Raw genomic sequence first — 27,947 nt, 5'->3', positions numbered from 1 at the left:
TATGTCACGGGTGTCAAACTTGCGGTGTCATGTTGCAGTCATGTGACATATTGCGGCATTTTCCCCTTTGTGGAGTTGGGGTGGGCGTGGCCTGCATATCAGGGGTGGGTTCTACTTACCTTTACTACTGGTTCGCAACTGGTGTGCAAATCGCCAATGATGACATACGGGGCAGTGGGTAGGGCCTCCCATTGGTTTTACTACCGGTTCTTGCGAACCGGTCCGAACCGGGGGCAACCCACCATTGCTGCATATGACGCATCCAGCCCGTGGGCCACCAGTTTAGCACCCCTGATCTATGTCTATATCACTGTGTCTATCTCTGTGCATATCTATATATCAATCTATCATCTGTCTGTCTGTCTATCTGTGTATATATATCAATCATCTATCATCTATCTATCATCTATCTATCTATCTATCTATCTATCTATCTATCTATCTATCTATCTATCATCTATGTATCAATACCTACCAATCTGTCTTCTATGTTCTCTACATTTAAAAGCCAAAACATACTGGTAGTTTTGCTTAATATTGTTTGACAATCCTGAGAGATTCCCCAATGTAGACTATGAAGTTTGAATAGGTATCTTTATAAAACCCTACTCCAGGCTGATGTATTGTGTAAAACTTCAAAAGAAAACTTCTAATTGCTTCAAGCAGATGGTAATATTATTGCCTGATTTATATCGACACAGATTTATTTCACCTTCTGTACCATTTTTCCGTGGGGGGGGAAAAGGCAGTGACTCCTTTGAGTCAATCTGAACATCTCCATGAAGTTTTCTTGCCAGGAGACGGTGGCTTTCGGTTATTTTCCTCCCGAATTGTTTTTCCTCTATTTTCTCCACTAACCTCTGGCCCTGAGATTTCTCTGGTGGTTTTCTAGCCAAGTATTAACCATTTGCTGTGCCTCCGGCTCTTCCTTTCTAAATGTGTGCTTTAATACAAGTGGCCACCAGATGCTGCTTAAACCCCATGTGAAGCATCACAAATCATTCAGTATGGTAAATTCTAAGCGTGTGTCCAAAATTGCTTTCGATCCTTTGGATTTTTAGGGATTTAGAGTCACAAATTGAAGGGATGGGCAATCTCGTGGAGGGCAATTGGTAGCGGTTTAGAAGTACGGGGTCTTCATCTTTATATATTTTTAACGCATTTGTTGAATATAGTTACATCATGGTCTCCCATCTCATATACATGGGTCTAGGCAGCTAAGAATTAAAATGTGATAGAAGAGGAGTAGAAAGGAAGAAAAACAACCAACATCAGAAACAATATAAATGACATAAAATAGCTGAGAACATCCAGGTCATGACTTTCTTTCTGTGGACTGAGATTTCTTTTGTCAAAACTAGGCCAGAGGTGGAGAACTATGGCCCCTTTATGACTTGTGGACTTCAACTCCCAGAATTCTGGATTCATGGCTGGCTCAGGAATTCTGGGAGTTGAAGTCCACAGGTCATAAAAGGGCCATAGTTCCACACCCCTGGTCTAGGCTGTGGCTCTTCCAGCTATATCCCAAGGTCATTTGCATAACATTACTTCCTGCTATTCTAGAAGGATGTGGAGGATAGGGAAGCAGAGCCAAGGAACCTCCTATCCTAACCCCTCCTTTTTTTTTCTTTTTATGATCCTGTAATCCCTTAATAAAGGGTAGAGTCAAGATGCTGAGCGTTTACTGAACAGATGCCCTTCCTGATGCCTTCATAGAGTTCACAGCAGATATTTTCTCTTTGCATCCTGAAAGAGAAGCATATGGCACTACATAGGACTGAACTCTCAATCTTCTGAAAGGGAGGCAAGCATCCTCACCACTAGGCCACCACACCCCCGCTCTCCTAACCAGTCCTAATTGGCTACTCCAAATTTAAATTCCATGGGACTTGTGGGTCCCGGATTTTGGACATTTTATGTAAGTTAGTCTATTTGAGATACTTTGGTTCAAAAATTGGAACTTTGATGTTCCAATATATGCTGACAGCAGCAAGAATACTCTATGCACAAAAATGGAAAGATACTTTGATTCCCACAACAGAATTTGAAATTTGATGCTGTAAAATTTGATGGAGTTAGCAGAGATGGCTAAATTGACTGATTAAAGAAAAGAATACAATTAATTTTGTTTCTACTTGGAAACCGCTTCTGGACTTTGTGCTTGAGGTGAGAAAAAATTATTTTTGGTTTTGCTGATTAGATAGGTTTGTTGTTATAGAACTGGCTAAGATATTATTATGTAAAAGTAAACGTTGGGGTTGTATGCTATTACCATATTCTACTACGCCAAAAGGAGGTGAGGTGGCGCAGCAGCTTAAGAACGTGGAACTGCCGACCAGAAATGGTTGACACTCCGGCGGTTTGAGTGCTGGCTGCACTGTAGGATGGGGTGAGCTCCCATCACTCACCTCTAGCTCCTGACCTGCCCACCCAGCAGTTTGAAAGCATTATTGCAAGTAGATAAATGGGTACCACTCTGGTGGGAAAGGCTAGCTGTGTGAGGAGATCAGGAGCCAGCACTGGACATGGCCAGATATGAGGCAAGATCAATGGAAGAAACCCCAGAATATGTGTTATCAACCTGAACACTGCTAGGCAGCTGGTGCAAGCTGGTCCCTCCCCCCTGCCCCCGTAGTACAGCGTGGATAAGTGCAAGCATGAAACCTAACAAAGTAGCAATTTGGCTGCCAGGCCTACTCTGCTACATAGCAGTATGGATCACCCTGACGAATGTATACCATGCGAAATAAATAAATAAACTGCGCCAAAAAGAGTCGGACGTCAATCCTTTTTTTTTTCCTACACTTTTTCCTCCTCCCCTTTCCTCCTCTTTTTTCCTACTATTCTCTCTCTCTCTCTCTCTCCCTCCCTCCCTCCCTCTCTCTCTCTCTCTCTCTCTCTCTCTGTTTCAGACATTCAGCAGTATCTAGAGCACGGGTATCAAACTCGCCACCTCACGTTGCTGTCACATGACGTTTCGCGATGTTTTTCCCATTTGTGGAGCTGAGGTGGGCTTGGCCTGCATGTGACGCATCTGGCCCGTGGACTGTCAGTTTGACACCCCTGGTCTAGAGGTTAAAAGAGAGGTGCACTCCACATTTTATCCAGAGAGCTAAAGGCATCTTTCATTAAAAATAGCACTGGAGAGTGGGGGCAATTGACATGTTCAATTTTTTTTTTTAATAAATTGTTTTTATTCAACATTTACATCCTTAAATCTTAGTTACACTTTTACAGCTTTCCAATACCGGCATTTTTAGCAATATCCAATTTATCTTTCAGCCAACTATATACATATACATTTTGTTTGTTACATACTTATTCATATAATCAATATATTTTATATACATACTTACTACACATTATATTTAATGTGATGTTTAAATTATTCCAGATAGGGCAGCACACAAAATCCACAGGACCAGAGGTGGTATTCAGCCGGTTCGGGCAAACCGGTAGTGTCAGCGTAATGCTGTCCTATTTAGCCACATTTTCAAGGTTGGGTGCATGCACGGAAGGCACACGCGATAGCAAAGTATATAATAACGAAGTATATAATAATATATAACGATGGCATGTGCAGAAGGCGCAGGTGTGCACGAAGCGAGTGTGCGCAAGCGCAGCAAACCGGTGGTAAGAATATTGGAAACCCACCGCTGCACAGGACTTCTAGAGGTGAGATCCCAAGTTGGTACCCTATCATGTACTGTCATCGTCCCTGAGGAAGAACAATTCAGCGTTGATGGCAATGTAGCATTTGGCGATGCTGAATCCTTGGAGATGGTAATTTCTGTCCTGGGGAAAACCTCATCTGCTGCTTTCACCAGCAACATATTCTCAGCCATCTGCACTGCCTCCTACATATACCCTTAATCAGCGTGCACACATTTAGACCTTCTGCAGGTTATTTTATGCAACTCATTAGCTCTCCAGCAACAAAGAGTCCTTCAAGGCTCCGCTGGCAATAACAAAGGCCCAGCTAATCTGGATTTATCACCAACAGGAGTCTGAAGGAGACAGCAAGAATGGTGAGGCTGAAGTATTTATTTGCTTGTGGGATTTTGCAAGCTTTGGGGTAGGGCTGGCAAAAAGCATCTCTCGCTTGGCAGATTATCTGTTATGTAATGACAAAATATCCCATTATAATTCCGAAAGGCAGACTTGAACTTAAATCCATTTGGGCTTTGCAATTTTCTCCACCTCAAATACAATAACCTTTCCACAAAAATACTTGGATAATTCCTCTGATCTGTGAATGAATATTTTGACTTTGACGCAAGTCCTGTAGAAATGGTGTTTTGGCTTTCAAGCAAATGAAATGGGATTCAGCAGAACCTGCTTCCAGATTGCATCAGTAAAGGATTGCTGGGTTCGGCAACAACAGGAGTAAATTTTAATGCTCATATTAATGACTACATTGTGCCATGAATTCTGGTTGCAAACAACATCCAGTCAGCATTTTGTGTTGACTACAAATCTAAAGGAAAAAAGTTCATGAAACAACATAAACTTCTAAAGCTTGTGTATTCAAAAAAAAAACCTTGAAAAAAGAGTTCATAAGTGGTACAATTTGGGTTAAAACCGCTATCAGAAAAATCATGTGTCAAAGAACAAATACTGGGTGATTTGCATTGTAAAAAAAAAATAGTGCAAATTTGTACACTAGGACATGACTTACCAGATGATACATACAATACGGCTTCTAGTTGCTGTGTTGCAAACATATACTATATTAAGCATTATATTTTATATGAAATACGAAAACCTCAGAAAACACACACACACACACACACACACACACACATATATATAGTCTTCTTAAGTTTTCACGGGTGTGTGTATGTAAAAAGTTAAAATCTCGGGTGTTTTCCTGCATCATTATAAATTTGTTAGTTAAAATGTTTAAAATCTGGGATCTTAGCCAGGATTTTAAACATTTTAACTAACAAACTTATAATGACACAGGAAAACACCCGAGATTTTAACTTTTTACATATATATATTTGTGTGTGTGTGTGTGTGTGTATGTATATATATATATGCATATTCTTTCTAGCCAGGTTTTACCTACGTAAACTAAGTTGTTCTACAGCCCTGTAGACTTAGTAAACAACTTAGTTTACGTAGGTAAAACCTGGCTAGAAAGAATATGCACATAAAAGCCTACAAAAAAGAAAAAGACATACATATATATATATATATATATATATATATATATATATATATATATATATATATATATATATATATATTATAATACATACATATATAGTATATATATAATATATATATACATGGTGGCTCAGTGGCTAAGGCGCTGAACTTATCTATTGAAAGGTTGGCAGTTCAGCGGTTCGAATCCCTAGTACCGTGTAAGGGGGTGAGCTCCCATTACTTGTCCCAGCTTTTGCCAACCTAGCAGTTCGAAAGCACGTAAAAAATGCAAGATAAGGACCACCTTTGGTGGGAAGGTAACAGCATTCCATGCACCTTTGGTGTTTAGTCATGCCGGCCACATGAACACGGAGACGTCTTCAGACAGCGCTGGCTCTTTGGCTTTGAAATGGAGATGAGCACCACCTCCTAGCGTTGGGAACCACTAGCACATATGTTCAAGGGGAACCTTTACCTTTACTTTATAAGCATAATACAATATATAAACATAAACTATATTGCAAATATAAGCAATTAATTTTGTGGAGTCCTTGGTGTTTTCTGAGCTTAGTTATTTGCTTGCAGATGTTCTATTATCTGGCTAGGTAACATCATCAGTGCTAATGCTAGGAACTACCAAGCCCAGAGAGCACCAAGAACTATATAGTACAACCCTGAACTGGAGACATTCTCTTCCATTGGAATTAATTTTATCTAGAACCTTTTCTTTCTCCTAATCTAGACAGCATACTAAAAAGCTATGGTTTTCCCAGTTGCAATGTTGGACCATAAGAAAGGCTGTCGCTAAAGAAATGAGGGCTTTCAACTCTGGTGCTGGAGAAGATTCCTGCGAGTCCCTTGGACTGCAAGGCAATCAAACTGGTCAGTCCTAGAGGAGATCAACCCTGACGGCTCTTTAAAAGGCCAGATCCTGAAAATGAAACTCAAATACTTTGGCCACCTAATGAGAAGGAAGGACTCACTGGAGAAGAGCCTAATGCTGGGAAAGATTAAGGGCAAAAGAAGAAGGGGACGACAGAGAACGAGGTGGCTGGATGGAGTCACTGAAGCAGTTGGAGTGATCTTAAATGGTCTCCGGGGGATGGTAGAGGACAGGAAGGCCTGGAGGAACGTTGTCCATGGGGTCGCAATGGGTCCGACATGACTTCACGACTAACAACAACAAGATCTTTTTCTTACAAAATATCTACCAGACCAATATATTTCCTTTGTAATGTGGATAGCGAAGCAAACAGGATTTTCAGTTATTTTTTCAACGTATGGTATCCACTTGCAGAGGATAGATTTTTACGTAGCCTTTATGTTATCACTTAAGTTCTAGAGGAAATACGAGCAAGCTTGGAAGAGCAGGTTGGGTAACCAAGTTGTGAACAGGAGCTCTCTCTAGTACAACTTTAAGATCCAGTTGTAACTTTATGACACCGCATTTGCCTCTTTATTAATTTATTGCTTTGAGCAACAAGCAAACAAGTCTAAATGAAAACAAAACCATGTAATTAAGCTAATTATATGAGGCATTATATTATGCAATAAAAAACAATGATACAAGGGACAGTTTGCAAAGAGCAAATCTATAGGATATCTCTCCTTTGTATATCCAACTCCCCAAATACATTGTTCAAGAACATGGAAGGCTATTGGATATTTCTGGCCGACAAACTCCTCCCACTATATGCCACTTGTAGAATGAATAGAGTAAGCATCACAGTATTCATTTCATTACTTTTCAGGGTAATCCACTTCTAAGATTCATCATAATGCTAGAACAATGCTATACCACCAAAATATCCCTTGATGATTCATGCAAGGAGCCATTAATAAAACTGACAACATAATAAAAAAGATTCCTATTTATTTATTTATATTGATTTGGTGCCTTCAAGTCAAGGTTGACCTCTGGTGACTGCCTGGACATGTCCCTGCAGTCCTTGACTCGAAGGTCTAAAAATATGAAAATGTATATCTATATCCTTGAGGTTTATCTGATTAGTCCTAATCTTAACTTTTGGAGCAAATAAGAAAAAGTTTCAATCCATGATGTGGCAGCCCTTCACATATTTGAAGACAGCCATTATGTCCCCTTTCAGCCTGTTCTACTACAAGCTAAACATATGTAAGGTTTTTTTTTAACCATTACTTGAAGGACTTGGTTTCTAACATCTAATGAGGACCCGGATTGTGGGGGCAATAAGCTGACTTTGTATAAAAAAGAACACCGCTTGGGGGGGCCAAAAGCCCTACTAAGCAGGTATATACAAAAGTATGAAGGCTATTGCTTAATGCATTGTAAGCCGCCCTGAGTCTCCGGAGAAGGGCGGCATATAAATCGAACAATAAATAAATAAATAAATAAATAAATAAATAAATAAATAAATAAATAAATAAATAAATAAATAAATGAATGAATGAATGAATGAATGAATGAATGAATGAATAAATAAATAAATAAATAACCTCTTTACCATCTTGGTGGCCCTCCTCTAATCTTGTTCTAGTTTATTGGCGTCTTTTTTAACCTGAGGTGGATACCAGAAGTGGTATTCAGCAGGTTCTGACCAGTTCTGGAGAACCGGTAGTGGACATTTTGAGTAGTTCGGAGAACCGGTAGTAAAAATTCTGACTGGCCATGTCCCCATCTATTCTCTGCCTCCCAAGTCCCAGCTGATCAGGAGGGAATGGGGATTTTGCAGTATCCTTCCCCTGGAGTGGGGAGGGAATGGAGATTTTACGGTATCCTTCCCCTGCCACGCCCACCAAGCTATGCCACGCCCACCAAGCCACACCCACAGAACCAGTAATAAAAAAATTTGAATCCCACCACTGGTGGATACAATACCCCAAATGAGGTCTGAACAAGGCAGAGTAGACAAAGATAATTATGTAGTCTGGACTCTGTGCTTCTCTACATCCTCTTCAAGATATCATGGGCCTTCATTCAAGCTGTGCTTGTTATCCACAAATACACCCAAGTCCTTCCCACATGTGCCAAACTTCTCCCATCTTGTATATACTCCCTTTTAAGCTAGAGCATGAGTGTCAAACTCAAGGCCCACGGGCCAAATCCGGCCCATGGGATGCTTAGATCTGAGCCGCTGGGCCACCCTGGAAACAGCAAAGGACTGGTCCACAGTGGCCCACCTGAGCTCTCTTTTCGCTGGCAGAGGGTTGCTGTTGTGGTCCGCCAGCAGCCTGCGGAGCTGGCAGAGGAGTCGGACAGCGATGAGGCTGAGGAAGAACATGGGCCAGTCCTGGAGGCTGGGGAAGGCCCGGATGAGGACTCTGCGTCGGAGGCAGAGATGGGGCCAGGGCCATCGGGGAGTGATGTGTGGACTCCGGAGCCTCCAGAGGCTGACAGTAGAGAGGCAGAGGAATAGGAGGATCCTGTTCCTAGTGCACGTATGAGAAGAGCTGCCAGAAAGCAGCTAAAGCAAAGAGGATAACTCGGGAGTAGGGCCAAGAGATGATTGGCCCCTCCCATAAGCCTTAAAAGACCAGCAATGGCTCTTGGTCTTTTTGTCGATAGACTTGTTCTTGTCTTGCTGCACTTATCTCTTGTAGGTGTCTTCTGCTTCTGAACTTTTACCAAGAGAAGCCTTTGGCAGTTTGCCTAATTATACCAAGGTTGGTGATTAGACTGAAGAATTTGTGTTATGAAGAGTTTGCTTTGATTTAGTTTGGAGTACGCTGAGAATGAGTTAATTCTCAGCTGTTCTAATAAAGTCTGTTTGTTTTGGAACTGTTTGCGTCTAATACTACCTACTTGGGCCTGGGTCATAACAGTTGCAGCAGGAGGCTATCCAGGGGTGAAATCTAAAATATTTTGCTATCGGTTCTGCGGGCGTGGCTTAATTAGTGGGCGTGGCTTGTTGGTAAGGTGGGCGTGGCCAAGTCAATGTCACTTCTTTGTCCTTTTTTAACCTATAAAACACAACACAACACAACTGGCTCACCCACATTGTAAAAGCAGCTGTGCTAGATCCAAAATGGCCCCTGCAACAAGCAGGAACCTCACACAGCCACAAAAAGTCCAAAAAACCAACTTTCACACTTTACACACACACAACACAACACAACACAACACAACTGGCTCACCCACAATGTAAAAGCAGCTGTGCTAGACCCAAAATGGCCCCTGCAACAAGCAGGAACCTCACACAGCCACAAAAAGCCCAAAAAACCAACTTTCACACTTTACACACACAAAATTCCACATACAGCTTTGTGAGATTTTGTGTGTTTGTGTAGTTAGAGTGAAACACTACAGAAACACACTAAATCTCAGAAAGCTGCACAAATATTATTTTATTTTATTTTATTTTTATTTTTATATAAAAGCAGCTAAATTCCTAAACTTTAAATGGCTAGGTCTAAAAAAAGAACAACTAAAAAAAACCCCAAAGGGGAAAAAAACTTACCCAATAGAACAGGGGTCTCCAACCTTGGCAACTTTAAGACTTGTAGACTTCAACTCCCAGAATTCCTCAGCCAGCTTTGCTTTGCTGGCTGAGGAATTCTGAGAGTTGAAGTCCACAACTCCCTGCCTGCTTGATTGCAGGCAGGGAGATTCAGTTGCTTGCTGATGCAATGGATTTGCAGGGATTACAACAAGGCGTTGCAACCAGCAGCTAAGGTAAGCAATCGTCAGAGCCATTTAAAAGGAAAAAAGTTTTTTTCTTTTACATGGCTCTGGCCATCCAAGCTGAGTTGCCTGATTAGCAGGCAACTCAGCTGGGATTGTCAGAGCTTGGCTCATCAGAGCCATTTTAAAGAAAAAAAAGGCTCTGATGATCACGTGGCTCAGCTGGGCATGGGGGGCGGAGGCAGGGATTTTTGCTACCGGTTCTCCGAACTGCCCGCCGCCATTGCTACCTACTCGCCCGAGCCAGTCCGAACCGGGAGCATTTCACCCCTGAGGACAAACAGAGCTCGGGAGCCCATTTTTGCTGGCAGAGTGCTTGGGCCACCACAGGCACCCCCCAACATGAGTGACATCAAGGTGGCCACGCCCACCCCCTGGTCAAACACAACCTTGATGCGGCCCTCAATGAAATCAAATTTGACACACCAGATCTAGAGGCATCATTCAAGGAACAAAAGACCAGGAGATGGATATGTCTCCATCTCCTGCTTGAAAATCTGGTTGGCTGCTTTAAGACTGCTGATCTGATCCAACAGGACACAGGCACCCAAGGGGATGGCAAGCAATGAAACATTTGTTGTGATTCAAACTCTGCCCCTTAGGACAGCATCACAATACAGAAAGGGAAGGGAAGAGCTTATGTTGTGATGTTGTGATTAACAAATGTTTTGTTACTTTGGCATCAATGTAGCTAGCTACATATGAGATCCAGAGCTATTCTGTGCCTTGATTTCCATAGAAGAGACTTCTTTTGCTTGTCAGTCTCAAAGACCAAAGCCAATAATTGGCTTAGAGTAAGGGTATCAAACTCAAGGCCCGCGGGCCGCATCCGGCCAGTGGGGTGTTTAGATCTGGCCTGCGGGGCCAGCCTGGAAACAGCAAAGGACCAGCCCACGGTGCCTGTGCTAGCGAAAACAGAGCCCGGGGGGACGCATGCAGGGCCCCCTCCCGCATCCCATTTTCAGCCTTGATGGCCTGCTGTAGCCCTCTGCCAGTGACAACAGAGCTCGGGGGAGCTGTATACGTTCCCCCAAGCTCTGTTTTCATTGGCAGAGGGCTATCAAAAAAAACCCCAACAACCTAAAAACAAAACAAAAGGAGAAATGTTTCCCCTTTTACATTTGGGCATGCAAGAAGGGACAGGAAAAGAGAAAGGGAAAGAGGAAAGACAAAGAAAAAGAAGGGAAGATGGGAAGAGAGCAAGGAAGGAAAAATAAGGAATGAGGGGAAGGAAGAAGAAAGGAGAAGGAAGGAAGGAAGGAAGGAAGGAAGGAAGGAAGGAAGGAAGGAAGGAAGGAAGGAAGGAAGGAAGGCGATTATAATGAGGGAGGGTCTCGGGAAAGTCCAGCCTTAACACTTGGCCACCACAGATGCCCCCAACAGGAGTCCCGTGTCACACCCACCATGGTCACACCCTATGCCCCCCACACACACATCTCGGCCCTCTGAAGTCAAACACAACCCTGATGCGGCCCTCAATGAAATCGAGTTTGACACACCTGGTTTATATAGCCATGGATGCTTTCCTCCACGAATCTGGTGCCTTCCAGTGTACTGGGACTCCAGTCACCATCTTCACAATGTACTCCAAAGGGGGGTAGGGAATCTGGGAGTTGTCACCTCAACATATCTGGAGGACACCAGTGACATGGGCTGTGCCATCAGCCTCCAAAATGTCTGGAGTCTATGTGAGGGAAGGCAGCTTGATTGTCATTCCCCCACACCATTTCCCCCATAATCTAATCCCATGCCAAGGAAAGCTATCCAAGCAAAACAATTTCAAAGGAGACCTTTTCCAGAAGCTGGTTATGACATGGGTAACTAAAGGAAGTAAGAGTTTATTTTTTTCCCCCGTCCAAATGAATTTAGTGTTTATTTTTTGAAAAAAGATAAGTAGGGTTTTCGGTATAAACACTCGCTCCAGAAATATGTATCTGCTATTTGATAAGGAAAATAAATGGGGGGGGGGGAATCCATCTTTTTTTTTGCTTTATTTTTTGCATGCACTTTTATCTCGCCAACGTGACTCCCAAGAAAACTCCAGAGCAACGGTTACAGTAAGTGTTTTTATTTTAAGTGATCTTGCTATCTTTGTGATACTGTTTTTAAATTTTGTTTGAATGCTTTTATAAACCACTAGACTTACCTCACAGGGGGAAGAGATGTCAATTGTATAAATAAAAAGATCGAATAGTTGCATTGGTTTTCTTTTTTTCAAACTTCGGGATCGGAAGTTCACATAATCATCATGACAAATTCAAACTGTTGGGACCTGCTGTGCAGGGGTGGGTTCTATTTATCTTTATACCGGTTTGCAAGGGGGTCGTGCGCGCACGATCCCTTTGCTCGTGTACGCGTCTTGCTTCTGCGCATGCACAGATTGACAATGACAACATCCGGGGCAGTGGGCAGGGCCTCCCGCCAGTTTTACTACCGGTTCTTGTGAACCGGTCTGAACCGGGGGCAACCCACCACTGCTGCTGTGGTTATGATGGAAAACTTTCACAGTGGCTTCCACAGAGGGTGACCATTCTAATCTCCGCCCCAATAGCGCTCCATGGCATAGGACCCGGGTACCTTCGAGACCGACTTCTGCCACCAATAGCCTCCCACCGACCAGTCCGCTCCCACAGAGAGGGTCTCCTCAGGGTGCCATCGGCCAAGTCATGTCGGCTGGTGACACCCAGGGGGAGGGCCTTCTCTGTGGGAGCCCCAGCCCTGTGGAATGAACTGCCCCTGGAAATTCGTAAGATTTCTGACCTCCGGGTATTTCGCTGTGCACTCAAGACCCTATTGTTCCGCCAGGCTGGGTTAGCAACATAATTTTAAATTGGATGTTTTAAATTTTTGGGGTTTTAAATTAAGCCAAATTTATTTAATACTTTTAAGTTATTTTAAATTGATGTTTATTCTGTTTTTAAATAGGCTGTACACCGCCCTGAGTCCTTCGGGAGAAGGGCGGTATAGAAATAAAATTATTATTATTATTATTATTATTATTATTATTATTATTATTATTATTATTATTATTATTATTATTATTATTATTATTATTATTAGCACAGACCGGGGGTCCCCAAACTTTTCAACTCATTGACTCCTTCATAAAATTTCAGATTGTACATTGACACCCCCAAACATTTATTTTATGAAAATAATAAATACTATTTTAACTAATAAATACTATAGGTAGGTCTCGACTTACAACAGTTTGTTTGGTGACCGAAGTTGACCAAGTTTGAAGTTCAGCGGTATTGAAAAAAGCGACTTATGAACACAGCCGTGGTGTCACAGTGGTAGGAATGCAGTATTGCAGGCTAATACCCTGCCAGGAGTTCGATCCTGACCAGTTCAAGGTTGATTCAGCCTTCCATCCTTCTGAGGTGGGTAAAATGAGAACCCAGATTGCTGGGGACAATATGCTGACTCTGTAAACTGCTAAGAGAGGGCAGTAAAAGCACTGTGAAGAGGTATATAAGTCTAAGTGCTATTGCTATTGCTATTTATCACACTTATGACCGTTGCAGCATCCCCATGGTCACGTGATTTACCTTCAGATGCTTGACAACTGACTCACATTTATGACGGTTGCAGTGTTCCAGAGTTACATGACTCCCTTTTGCAATCTTTTTCCAAGCAAAGTCAGTGGGGAAGCCAGATTCACTTAACAACCGTATTACTAACTTAACAACTGCGGTGGTTCACTTAACAAATTTATTTATTTATTTATTTATTTATTTATTTATTTATTTATTTATTTATTTATTTATTTATTATTCGAATTTCTATACCGCCCTTCTCCTTTCGGACTCAGGGCGGTGAACAGCCAAAATAAAAACATTTATACATAAACACGATTAAAAATAGATTTAAAATAATTAAATTTGGCCCATAGTTTAAAATTTATCAATTTAAAATCCATATCAAAATTTAAAACCAACCATAAAATCATAAAATCAAGAGAGACCGGCTAACTGAAAGAGATGAGTTTTTAGGGCCCGACGAAAGGTCCGGAGGTCGGAGATCACTCGTATCTCTGGGGGTAGATTGTTCCAAAGGGTAGGTGCCACCACAGAGAAGGCTCTCCTCCTGGGGGTCGCCAGCCGGCATTGTCTAGCCGACGGCACCCTGAGGAGGCCCTCTCTGTGGGAGCGAACTGGCCGGTGGGAGGCAATTGGTGGCAGAAGGCGGTCCCGTAAGTACCCCGGCCCTAAGCCATGGAGCGCTTTAAAGGTGGTCACCAACACCTTGAAGCGCACCCAGAAGTCCACCGGAAGCCAATGCAGCTCGCGCAGGAGAGGAGTCACATGGGAGCGCCCAGTCGCTCCCATAATCCCCCGCGCGGCCGCATTTTGCACTAGTTGGAGCCTCCGGGTGTACCCCAAGGGGAGCCCCATGTAGAGAGCGTTACAATAGTCCAGACGAGAAGTGACGAGTGCTTGAGTGACTGTGCGTAGGGAGTCCCGATCCAGAAAGGGGCGCAACTGGCGTATCAGGCGAACCTGATAAAAAGCCCCCCTGGCCACGGCCGTCAGATGCCCTTCTAAGGACAGCCGTGCATCCAGGAGGACGCCCAAGTTGCGGGCCCTTTCCGTGGGGGCCAATGATTCACCCCCAATAACCAGCGATGGCGTCAGCTGGCTATACCGGGACGCCGGCAGCCACAGCCACTCGGTCTTGGAAGGGTTGAGTCGAAGCCTGTTTCTCCCCATCCAGACCCGCACGGCCTCCAGGCACTGGGACATCACTTCCAAGGCATCGTTGGGATGGTCTGGGGTGGAGATGTACAGCTGAGTATCATCAGCGTACTGATGGAACTCCACCCCAAAACCACGGATGATCTCACCCAGTGGCTTCACATAAATGTTGAACAGGAGGGGCGAGAGGACCGACCCTTGTGGCACCCCACAAACAAGGCGCCTCGGAGTCGACCGCTGCCCCCCTGTCAACACGGATTGCGACCGGTCGGAGAGATAGGAGGAGAACCACTGCAAAACGGTGCCCCCCACTCCCAGTCCCTCCAGCCGGCGCAACATGATACCATGGTCGATGGTATCAAAAGCCGCTGAGAGGTCTAACAGGACCAGGATAGAGGAGTAACCCCTATCCCGAGCCCTCCAGAGATCATCCACCAACGCGACCAATGCCGTTTCCGTGCTGTACCCAGGTCTGAAACCGGACTGGAGCGGATCCAAATAGACAGCTTCATCCAGGTACTGTGGAAGCTGTCGCGCCACCACACTCTCAACAACCTTCGCAATAAAGCGAAGGTTGGAGACTGGACGATAGTTAGCCAAAACAGCCGGATCCAGGGATGGCTTCTTGAGGAGAGGCCTCACCACCGCCTCTTTCAAGGCGGCCGGCAGGACACCCTCACTCAAAGAAGCGTTGATAATTCCCTGGAGCCAGCCTCGTGTAACCTCCCGGGAAGCCAGCACCAACCAGGAGAGACACGGGTCCAATAAACATGTGGTGGCGTTCAGCCGTCCCAAGATCCTGTCCACGTCCTCGGGAGCCACAGGGTCGAACTCCTCCCAGATAACATTCTCAAGGCCTGCCTCAGTCATCTCATCTGAACTAACCCAGTCAGTGGCCAAGTTTTCCCGAATCTGAGTTATTTTATCATCCAGATACTGTACAAAATCCTCAGCTCGGCCCTGCAAGGGGTCCTCCCGCGCTCCCAGATGGAGAAGGGAGCGGGTCACCCTGAACAGGGCGGCTGGGCGGTTATCTGATGATGCGATAAGAGCGGCAAAATAGCTCGATTTCGCCGCTTTTATCGCCACTAGGTAGGTCTTAATATGAGACCTTACCAGTGTCAAGTCGGATTCGGAACGACTGGCCCTCCAACCGCTCTCTAGGCGTCTTTTCCGGCGCTTCATCTCTCTCAGCTCCTCGGAGAACCAAGGAGCTAAGTGAGTTCGGTGCCGGGTCAGAGGCCGCAAAGGCACGACCCGGTCCAAAGCCCCGGCAGCCGCACTATCCCAGGCGGCCACCAGGTCATCAGCCGAGTCGTGAGCTAGAGTTTCAGGAAATGGCCCAAGCTCCATCTGGAACCTATCAGGATCCATCAGGCGCCTGGGGCGGAACCACCTGGTCGGCTCCGCCTCCCTGCGACGGGGTGCGGCGGTCAGAAAGTCAAGTCGAAGGAGCGAGTGGTCAGACCATGACAAGGGTTCAGTATCTATATCCCCTATATCAAGGCCACTCAACCACTGACCAGAGACAAAAACTAAGTCCAGAGTGTGTCCCCCCATGTGAGTAGGGCCGTGAATTACTTGGGTCAGGTCCATGGCCGTCATGGAAGCCATGAACTCCCGAGCTACCTCAGAAGTTTCACCAATGGATGGCAAGTTGAAATCCCCCATGACCAGAAGTCTGGGGGTATCAGCCGCCACCTCGGCTATAACATTGAGGAGTTCGGGCAGGGTCGTCGCCACGTGGCAGGGAGCCAGGTACGTGATCAACAGACCTATCTGCACCCCACGACCCCACTTCACGAAAAGGGACTCACATCTGGCTATCTGAGGCACAGTGGTCTCCCTCGGATCAAGACCCTCTCTTATAATGACCGCCACCCCCCCGCCCCTGCCCTGAGCTCTCGGCTGATGAAATGCACGGAAGCCTGATGGGCACATCTCCACGAGGGGAACCCCCCCCTCATGGCCCAACCAGGTCTCCGTAATACCTGCCAGGTCCGCTCCCCCCTCCTGAATAAGATCACAAATGAAGGGGGCTTTATTTACTACGGACCTGGCATTACACAACATCAGCCGGAAACTCGGGCCCTGAGACTCTAAGCAGCCTGAGGAACGGGAAGAGCTAAGGGGACCGGGGCACGCAATCGCTCGGAGATAGCGAGCGCATGCCCCCACCACATGATGCGGCCCCCTGCTCCCGCCATACCTGCCCCTCCCACTCAGCGTATTGATGGAAAAGCCCTCAATAGAGGGCATTCTAACAGTCCCCTTTCCCCCAGAGTCCGTACCCCCTATGGCACCATTAACAGCCAGACTGGCCTCCCTCCCCACCCCCCTCCCCAAACCCCTTAAAAATTTACACAAAGACAATTTTAAAAAACCCCTCAGCCCCCTCTTTGCGGCATGCCACCTCTCGGGATTCCAAAATCCATCATCGAGGTAGGCCCTCGATAACGTGGGGGGCCAAGCCTGCGAGAGGGGGGAATCTCGCAGACCAAGAAGCTCCGCTGCTGTGTACGTCTTGCCACAGGGATGGGGTGACCGTCCCCTAAAGGGTCCATACAGAAAAGTCCGAGGGAGAACATAAAAAGACAGGAGCCACAAAAGGATTCAAGACCCAGTCCACTGTTCTCTCACAACAGAGGCCAAGTCCGTCTCCAGGTCGACACAGTCCAAGGGGGGAGGAAGAATAAATCATACCGCCCTCTCACAGCGGCTTGGCTCGATGGTCTACCCCCTTTACTGGTGAGATGGAAGTAATGGTTCAACTTGCGCACTTGGCACCCATAATATAGGTCCAAAATCCGCCCTCTCACGGCGGATTCGATGATCCGTCCCTCTGCCAGCAAAGTGTAAGTGTAAAGTGCAGGTGCCGAATGATGGTACAACAGAGACAGTACAGCACCCAGGATATAAGTCCCCAATCCGCCCTCTCACAGCGGTTTGTCCGATGGTCATTCCCCTGCCAGCAGGTACAAAGTGCAAAGTGCAAAATAGCTAATGCCATCCCAGCTCAGCCCGTGGGGCTCAGAGCCCAAGTCACTCTCTCACAGTGGTTAGGCTCTTGGCTGGTCCTCTCAGCTGGTGGGATGGAGTCATATACCAGCTCCTGTTCAGATGATATTAGTCCTCCAAACAAATAGGGGAAGGGCTCAGGTGGAATAAGCGAGCTATTTATGTCAGCGAGGTGAAGCCAAAAGAGGGCGCAAGTCCGAGAAGGGCGTGTTCCAAGGGGGGAGAGATGGAAAGAGGGGGGGGTTACACTTTAACCCCCCCAGTCCCCGAGGGCACTCTAAAACACCCCAGTGGAGACCCCCCCTCGATAACACATCCAATCCTCGTCTATCCTGGCTCGAAAAGATGGTCCTCGGCCACATTAGCGCCCCTCATCAAGGCCATGGGGCGCTCCTCTCCCCGCCAGAGCCAGCCGGAAGTCTTCGCGGTTGTTGCCCTCGTCGCCATCCCCCACTGCCGTAATGAAATCCCAGCAGCGTCCCTGAGATTTTTTAGGGAACTGGCAGCCCCAACAGCCCCGACAGCACCTCAACAAAGCCAGAGCCTGGGGCAGTGTCCACGTGGTAGGCGCCCCCAGCGCAATACCACCGTCACCGCTTCCACTCCCAGCGAGCTCCAGCTGGGGGGGAAAAACGCCGCCCCGCCGCCTCTCAGCTGTTCCGAGGCTTCCGAGCCTCGCCGACGCTGTGCTGTGCTCTCTGCTCTTTGCTCCCACCACGATGTTCAAGAGGGAGCAGAAAGCCATCCCCGGAATGGGAGGAAGTTCCCCCAACTGGACCCGGGTCGCCAGGTCTTCAGGGCGACCCTCAGAGGGTCCCAAAAGGTAGGTCAGTGCCCATCCTCAAGCCGCGATCTCAGCTAGCGTCGCCATCTTGCGCATGCTCATTTCTTCCAACAACTTCTTTAAACGACTTGCCTCCGGAAGAAAAATCGTAAAATGGGACAAAACTTACCTAACAAATTTCTCATTTAGCGACATAAACTCTGGGTGCCACGGTGTTCGTAAATCGAGGACTAGTGTATATAAATACTATATTTAAATAATAAATACTATAAATAAGAAAGCAGAATAGAAGAGGAAGCACTGGAGATGTTAACAAAACAGGAAGACCTGCAAATGGAAGCAGAACAACTGTGGCAAAAGAAAGCGACGGTAATACCAATAACAATAAGCGCCTTGGGTTCAATCCCAAAACAATTGGAGCACCACTTGAACACCATCGGCATCAATAAATTCACCATCAAGCAAAAGGCAATTATGGCTATTATGATCGTAAATCGAGGACTGCCTATGTTTTCAATGCATGGAAGTCGTGTGGCACCATTGTGAATGTAGAGCCAATCTTTGGGCCTTTATCCACTGCCAGTGTCCATCTCAGTTAAAAATGTACTTTAGAATCAAAATTGCTTTCCCCATTCCTAATACCTATTCTTTCTATACAGGTAGTCCTTGACTTACAACAGTTCCTTTAGTGACCATTTAAAACTATACCAACACTAAAAAATGTGACTTATGACTGTTTTTCACAGCTACGGCCTTTGCAGCATTCCCATGATCTTGTGATCAAAATCCAGATGATTGGCAACTGGTTCATGGTTTATGTCTTTTTCTGTGTCTCGAGGTCACGTGATCCCCTTTTGTGACCTCCTGACAAGCAAAGTCAAAGGGGAAGCCAGATTCCCTTAACAACCGGGTTGCTAACTTATCAATAGCAGGGATTCACTCGACAACTGTGGCAAGAAAAGTCATAAAATGGGGCAAAACTCAATTCACGAATGTCTCCCTTAACAACACAAATGTTGGGCTCAATTGCGGGCATAAGTCAAGGACTACCTGTACTGGGTTGCCATTGAATGGTAGAGATCTGATATTGCATATGTGGGACACCTGTGTATCACTAACCAACAGGAAATAGCCACCAGTCCCAATAGGGATGATGAAACAGGGTGAGAATAGTATTTGGAGCCCTCCACAAGAATTTAAACAACTTCAGGTGCATGTTTGTGGCCATCTTTAGGATGCCATTCAATAATTGCCTAGAAAAAGTAGTGTCCTAACTTGTTAAAGCATCTTCTCAATCTTCCCAAAGGCTTTTTGAGGGGGAAAACAACACCCACATCCACTAAATGCTGCTCTTCCATATGGACACATCTCCCTCCCACAAAGTCAGCTGCTCCTCAATTATAAGACGGCACTCCTTTTCCAGAAATGAGTCCGTTGTTGTTGTAGCTTGTGTTAAAAAATGCAGGTCCAAACCCATCTTTTGTAAACATTTGCATCACCTTCATAAGTTGTTGAGACTTATACAATCCAAAATGGCCACACAGAGACTGTCCTAAACTTATTAGTTGCTTTGAGGCAACCCCGGTGTTGGCTAATGGATGACCCTTTAGTTTGGTTTTGAACTCAAAGTCCCACCAGTCTTAGTAAACAGAGCCAGGGATGAGGAATGTTGGGAGTTGCAGTCCAACAACAACCTCTAAGACATGAGTCCTCAAACTGCGAACCGCAGGCTGCATGCGGCCCGCTGAAGCCATTAATCTGGCCCATGCAAGACCATGAGGCTGGCCCGCCCACATCGCCCTGCCCACCCTTCGGCCGAGCGCAAGACATACCTTCTCTAGCCCCGGGGGCTGGAACAAGGGTAAGGCCAACAATTTTGGCCTGCAGAGCGGGTAATCTTCTGGACGTGGGGGAGGTGAAAAACAGGGTGCATAGATGCCCCAGGTGGCCAAAAAATGGGTGAAAACTGCCCGTTTTTTCAGCTCCCCACCTCTAGAAGATAGAGAGAGAGAGAGAGAGAGAGAGAGAGAGAGACTCAGAGTGAGGGAGAGGGAGAAAGAGAGAGGGAGAGGGGGAGGGGGAGGGGGAGAGAGAAAGAGAAAGAGAAAGAAAAAGAAAAAGAGAACGAGAGGGAGAGAGGGAGAGAGGGAGAGGACAGAAAGAGAAAGAAGGAGAAACAGAATGAGAAAGAAAGAGAGGGAGAGACAGAAAGAGAGAGACAGAGAGAGAAGAGAGACAGAAAGAGAGAGAAAGAAAAAGAGTAAGAAAGAGAGGGAGAGACAGAGAGAGAGAGAGAGAAAGAGAGAAAGAGAGGGAGAGACAGAGAGAGAGAGACAGGGAGAGAGAAGAGAGACAGAGAGAGATTTTTCAAGCTCCTTGAGGCTGAGAAGAATTGCTACACAACTGAGTTTTCTGAAGTGGACCACTAGACTCCTAAACAAGTGAAAAAATGATCTAGTAAAAAGAAAAGTCAACCAAAAGAGCAATATGCAAACAAAAGCAACTAAAACACTCCCAGGAACAAAACAAAAAGTTTAATTTGTCTGCATTGTTTAATGGACTGTTAAATTGGCCATGCCCACCTAGTCACATGACCTACCCAGCCCCACCCAGCCGGTCCAGCCCCCCAACAGTCTGAGGGACCGTGAATTGGCTCTCTGTTTAAAAAGTTTGAGGACCCCTGCTCTAAGACATCACATACCATCCATTTAGCCCAAAGTGGGCCAGCCTACAACTCCCTTCTCCCTGGCAACCAAGGAGTTCTGCTTTCCTTCTTCATTAGCTTTAGCCTGCTATAAAAATGCTGCTCTGTAATTGTACTGAAAACTGAGGCTGGTCCACTTTAAAATTAGCCAGAATTAGCTTGTTGCCTGGACAACATAATAGACCATAGCTAGCTGAAATCCAAAGTTTCTCAATTCTTCCTCCAGAGAGGAAGGTGCATCAATCCAAAAGCACGAATCTCCAAGAGGTAGTTTCATTCGTGTGATGTTAAAGCTTCAGCACGGGCGAGCTATTTGGCCTCTATGAAAGGCTAGAATCTATCCATCTCCTATCCACTGGTGGTATTCAGCCGGTTCTATCCGGTTCGGGAGAACCGATAGTGGCGGCTGTGGGTGGCTCCGCCCACATGCCCAATCACGTCCCATTTATCCACATTTTTGACGCTCTGCGCATGCGCGTAAGGCCCTGCGCCTTCCATTTGCAAACCGGTAGCAAAGGTAAGTGAATACCAACCCTGCTCCTATCAATCTAGAATCTATCCAGAGATGGTATTCAGCCGGTTCGTACCGGTTCGTGCGAACTGGTAGCGGGCAACTGCGGGTGGGCCCTCCCACCTGCCCCAGTGTAATGCCGTCTGATTTAGCCACATTTTCTAGGCTGGGTGCATGTGCGGAAGGTGTGCACGTGGTGAAACAGTGGTAAGAATAAGTGAACTCCACCACTGAATCTCTCAATCATCTATCTTGATGGATAGAACTGAAAGAAAGAATGGTGAGGTCCCTTTCCACCTCCTCCTCCAAGATATTCCACTCTTTTTGTCAAACTCCCTCCCCTTCAAAATGTTGGATTTCCAAGAAAGGGATGAATGACTTTTACCAGAAGACATCTAATTCCTTGTATAGGAGAACTAAAATATGGCCTAAAATTAGAGGTCAGAGACAGCCAGGAGGTTTGAAGGCTACTGTTCTTCCCCAGCTCCAGATTTCTGAGGATATTGACACACACCAACAGTCCTTATCAAATTTATTAAGTAACAAGAATAAACAAGACTGGCAAAGGTTGGCAACCAGCCCAGAAAACAAGATATGATAAACCAAAATACTCTGATAATTATTTTTTTTATTTTTTATTTTTAAAATTTGTATACCGCCCTTCTCCCGAAGGACTCAGGGCAGTGAACAGCCAAATAAAATATATATAATACAAATGTTAAAAAACCATTAAAATACAATTAAATAATTGGCCCGGAAAATGAAATTTAAAAGACCCCAAATTCATAAGACAAATTTAAAATTTAGAAATTTTTAAAAAGTTTAAAAGAGAGGTTAGACCAGGCCTGCTGGAAAAGAAATGTTTTTATGGCACGGCAGAAAGCGTGCACGTCCGGGATCCTCCGTATCTCCGGGGGGAGCTCGTTCCAGATGGCGGGTGCCCCCAGAGAGAAGGCTTTCCCCCTGGGGGCCGCCAGTCGATAATAATACAAGTTGCCAGTCGATAATAATACAAGTTGTTTCCAACAAGAACACACTAGCTGCGTGCGACTTAAATAGGCTAAGGGAGTGGCCAATTATCCTCAAGCCCTACTCTCGAGTAGACCTCCTCCTCCTGAGTTTTGGCAGCCCTGCGTGCCCGAGCATTGGGGAGAGGCTCCTCCACTTCGTTCTCTCCACTGGAAGGAGCCTCTGGAGGTTCTGAAGGCCCTGGCTGAGTCTCTGCCTCTGGCATCACATCCTCTTCAGCCTCCTCACTGTCTGACGCGAGCGCTGGCTGTGCAGGCTGCTGGAGCGACACCACACCAGCCTCCTCTTCATTGGGATCAGCCATGACCCATGCAGGCCGCTGGCGGGCCACAACAGCTACCAACACCAGACCAAACCGTGTTTAGTCTGATATTTGGAGATTCTCAGTGCAAGTTTCCTTACTCTGGGAAATAGTAGATGATAGATTAATCTTTTCTCTCGTGCTATATTTCTATATTATTTCTATCACAACGTCTGCAGAGCTTTGGGTAAAAGCGAGTGAGGTCGTATGGGTAAGCCTGCAGTGGAAGGTAGCCTGGATTCCTGTTCTGACCTAGGCTTCCTGATATAGTAAAAAGCACACAATTAGTCCCCCCCCTTTTTAAATTTTAATGGCTGTGAATTCCTTCCATTCACAGCACGTGCTGAATCACCAAGAGTTTAGTCCAACAAAAGTCTGCCACAGTCCTTCGGATAAGGCTGGTAAACACCCACCTTTATATTCTTTGTCATGCTGCCAAAAACCTAATTGGCAATTACCTTGGCAAGGCCACATGGAAACACAGAGTCAAAAACGGAGCTTCAAAGTACAAACCAACACCATCCACAACGTTGCTTCCTGCAAATGCCCACGTGCTTTTGCTCTTCCTTTATGTCTTATGGGAGGGGCCAATCATCTCCAGGCCTTACTCCCAAGTCATCCCTTTTGTTTTAACTGTTCTTGCCGTCTGGCAGCTCTGTGCATGACCGCAGAAGGAACAGGCTCCCCCTGTTCCTCTGCCTCTCTGATGTCGACTCTGGAGGCTCTGGAGTCCGCACATAACTCCCAGATGGTCCTGCCCCATCTCTGCCTCCGACGCAGAGCCCTCGTCCGAGCCTTCCCCAGACTCCAGGACCGGCCCATGTTCCTCCCCAGACTCCTCACTGTCCGACTCTGTTGCCAGCTATGCAGCTGCTGGTGGACCACAACAATTCCCAGAGGGAGGGGCTGCATTCCAGAGAAGCAGGAGACAGCTAACTTTAGTTAGTTTGGTTGGGAGGAAGAGGCTTAAGACAGCTCCTCCTCATGAGATCTCAGAATATATCTTTAATAATGCAAGTACTTTGCTTTAGTTTGGCAAGATGTCTGTCTGTAGGTGAGAAACAAGAAAGGAAACTGCTTAGAAGAAACTCAGTGTGTCTTTCTTGATTTTTGTGTCTTTCTTGGGTTTTGGACATGGCCCACATTGCTTGAGCCTTCGATTGCAAGTACCCATTTTCAGAAAAGCATAGAAGTAAAATATCTTGTTCTCAATTACCTTTAAAATGAACAAATCGCCTTGAGGCAGGGGTGAAAGAAAAGAAAATTGTATTGTACAGAGAGAGAGAGAGAAAGGAAGAAAGCGAGAAAAAGAAAGAAAGGAAGGAAGAAAGCGAGAAAAAGAAAGAAAGAAAGAAAGAAAAGAAAGAAAGAGGGAAAGAGAGAGAGAGAGAAAGAGGGAAAGAGGGAAAGAGAGAAAGAGGGAGAGAGAGAGAGAGAGAGAATTCATCCTGGTGTCTCTTTTTTTAATGACGCCACCAAGTTCCCATGATGCTCTGAGAACTGTTGATGTTATTTTATTCAGAGCAGAATATGCCAAGTCCTGGCGACTGGGAGGAAACATATTTTGTGGTTACCTCTGTGCAACATCTCAGGCCTGGGGCCAGACCAATTCTGGCACCCATCGCAACATGCACAGAGACCAACCCACACAAAGATACGTGATCCTCTTAGAATAAACAACTGCCTGAAAGAGTCAATCTTTTTCATGGCAAATTCTCAAGTGATTTTTCTACTTGGGGGCATGCCAGGGAGGGTTGGAGGCAGGGAGCAAGATACTTACGCCAGTAATGCAAATAATGAAAGTATAGGAGAAAACCACATAGGGACTCTCTTCATTGTTTGGGGCAGGGATGAAATCTAAAATTTATTACTACCGGTTCTGTGGGCGTGGCTTGGTGGTGGTGCAGTAATGTGACTGGGTGGGCGTGGCCAATTTTTTTAACTTTTAAAACCATTTTTTCTACAACATCTTCGGCTAAGAGGTTGTAAAAAAAAATGTTTTCAAAAGGCTCCGACGATCCCAGCTGAGTTCCCTGATCGGCAGAGGCTTTTTTAAAACTCAGCTGAGATGGTCACAGCATTTAAAAGAAAAAAAAACCCTTGTTTTCTTTTAAATGCTCTGACGATCCAAGCTGAGTTCCCTGCAAAAAAAACAACAAAAACCATCAGCTGAAAAACCCAGTTACTTGTCCTATCATGCATTGATAAGTTTGTTGGGTGAAGTACAAGCAAGCAGATCCAGCCATAAGTGGTAAGAAAAGTTGAAATCAGTTAAGTATTAGAAATATGGAATTTTGTCAGGGGTGTCAAACTCAAGGCCCGGGGTCTGGATCCAGCCTACGGGGTGCTTAGATCTGGCCTGAGGGCTGCCCTGAAACAATGAAGGACCAGCCTGCGGTCCCTCTGCCACTGAAAACGTAGTTCCTGAGCTCCATTTTCCCTGGCAGAGGGTTGTAGGAGGCCATCCCAGCCAAAAACAGAACTCAGGAAGGCTCTGTTTTCCCTGGCAGAGGGTTGCAGGAGGCCGTCTCACCCGAAAACAGAGCTCAGGAGGGCTCCGTTTTCCCTGGCAGAGGGTTGCAGGAGGCCATCCCAGCCAAAAACGGAACTCGGGAGGGCTCCGTTTTCCCTAGCAGAGGGTTTCAGGAGGCCGTCTCACCCAAAAATGGAACTCAGGAGGGCTCTGTTTTCCCTGGCAGACCGTTGCAGGAGGCCATCCCACCCGACAACAGAGCTCAGGAGGGCTCCGTTTTCCCTGGCAGAGGGTTTCAGGAGGCTGTCTCACCCGAAAACAGAGCTCAGGAGGGCTCTGTTTTCCCTGGCAGACCATTGCAGGAGGCCGTCCCACCCAAAAACAGAGCTCAGGAGGGCTCTGTTTTCCCTGGCAGACCATTGCAGGAGGCCGTCCCACCCGAAAACAGAGCTCAGGAGGGCTCTGTTTTCCCTGGCAGACCATTGCAGGAGGCCGTCTCACCCGAAAACAGAGCTCAGGAGGGCTCTGTTTTCCCTGGCAGACCATTGCAGGAGGCCGTCCCACCCGAAAACAGAGCTCAGGAGGGCTCTGTTTTCCCTGGCAGACCGTTGCAGGAGGCCATCCCACCCGAAAACAGAGCTCAGGAGGGCTCTGTTTTCCCTGGCAGACCATTGCAGGAGGCCGTCTCACCCGAAAACAGAGCTCAGGAGGGCTTTGTTTTCCCTGGCAGACCGTTGCAGGAGGCCATCCCACCCGAAAACAGAGCTCAGGAGAGCTCTGTTTTCCCTGGCAGACCGTTGCAGGAGGCCATCCCACCCGAAAACAGAGCTCAGGAGGGCTCTGTTTTCCCTGGCAGACCATTGCAGGAGGCCGTCCCACCCGAAAACAGAGCTCAGGAGGGCTCCGTTTTCCCTGGCAGAGGGTTGTAGGAGGCCATCCCACCCGAAAACAGAGCTCAGGAGGGCTCTGTTTTCCCTGGCAGACCGTTGCAGGAGGCCATCACACCCGAAAACAGAGCTCAGGAGGGCTCTGTTTTCCCTGGCAGACCATTGCAGGAGGCCGTCCCACCCGAAAACAGAGCTCAGGAGGGCTCCGTTTTCCCTGGCAGAGGGTTGTAGGAGGCCATCCCAGCCAAAAACGGAACTCAGGAGGGCTCTGTTTTCCCTGGCAGAGGGTTTCAGGAGGCCGTCTCACCCAAAAATGGAGCTCAGGAGGGCTCTGTTTTCCCTGGCAGACTGTTGCAGGAGGCCATCCCACCCGAAAACAGAGCTCAGGAGGGCTCTGTTTTCCCTGACAGACCGTTGCAGGAGGCCATCCCACCCGAAAACAGAGCTCAGGAGGGCTCCGTTTTCCCTGGCAGAGGGTTTCAGGAGGCTGTCTCACCCGAAAACAGAGCTCAGGAGGGCTCTGTTTTCCCTGGCAGACAGTTGCAGGAGGCCATCCCACCCGAAAACAGAGCTCAGGAGGGCTCCGTTTTCCCTGGCAGACCGTTGCAGGAGGCTGTCTCACCCGAAAACAGAGCTCAGGAGGGCTCCGTTTTCCCTGGCAGACCGTTGCAGGAGGCTGTCCCACCCAAAAATGGAGCTCAGGAGGGCTCCGTTTTCCCTGGCAGACTGTTGCAGGAGGCTGTCTCACCCAAAAATGGAGCTCAGGAGGGCTCCGTTTTCCCTGGCAGACCGTTGCAGGAGGCTGTCCCACCCGAAAACAGAGCTCAGGAGGGCTCCGTTTTCCCTGGCAGAGGGTTGCAGGAGGCTGTCTCACCCGAAAATGGAGCTTGCAAGCCCATTTTCACTGGCAGAGCGCTTGGGCCGCCACAGGCGCTCCCGACATGAGTGATGCCAAACTGGCCACACCCATCCTGGCCATGCCCACCCCAGCCCCGAGGTCAGACACAACCCTGATGCGGCCCTCAATGAAATCAAGTTTGACACCCTTGAGTTATGTGAACAATTGGCTGCAAATTAGAATGTACAGGCATGGCCCGCAAGGTAGACAGTCAAAGAAGCTGCTGGAAGACCAGTGGGAATCCTTGGGTAGTTGGTTGGCCACTGTGAATACTGATGGCTGGATTGGATGGTCCAGGGGTCTTACCAGCAGGACACCCCTTATATTCTTAAATTAAAAATGAGAGTGAAGATCTGTGTTCAGCAAAAGGGGTCCCTTTAAATGGGTCTCCTATGTCTTAGTGCACTCCGTGTTTTTCAGGCCTGCAACCGGTAGGTTTCCCTGCTAAAATTTGAAACATTCTTGTGTCGTGAAAGGTGATTTACAAGCTTCTTTTACAACGTGATACGATTGTAATGTATTTCCAAACCAATAGAAGAGAATATTTGTGGCTCAGGGTTGAAATGAGGAGTCCTTGGTGCTCTCTGAGCTTGGTTGTTTTCTTGCAGATGTTTCATTACCAAAACATCATCAGGGCTAAAAGGGAGCAGGATTTGCTCTCTGTTTATATAGAGGTCGTCCTCAACTTACAACAGTTTGCTTAATGACCATTCAAAGTGTCAGAGTTTGTGCAGCACATCCGACCAGCACAGTGGTGAAATCTAAAATTTGTTACTACTAGTTCTGTGGGCGTGGCTTGATGGGAGGGGTGTAATGTGATTGGGTGGGCGT

The sequence above is a fragment of the Pantherophis guttatus genome, chromosome 5, assembly GCF_059756535.1.
Source record: "Pantherophis guttatus breed Tessera chromosome 5, ASM5975653v1, whole genome shotgun sequence".
NCBI lineage: Eukaryota > Metazoa > Chordata > Lepidosauria > Squamata > Colubridae > Pantherophis > Pantherophis guttatus.
Note: the sequence above shows the minus strand (reverse complement) of the source record.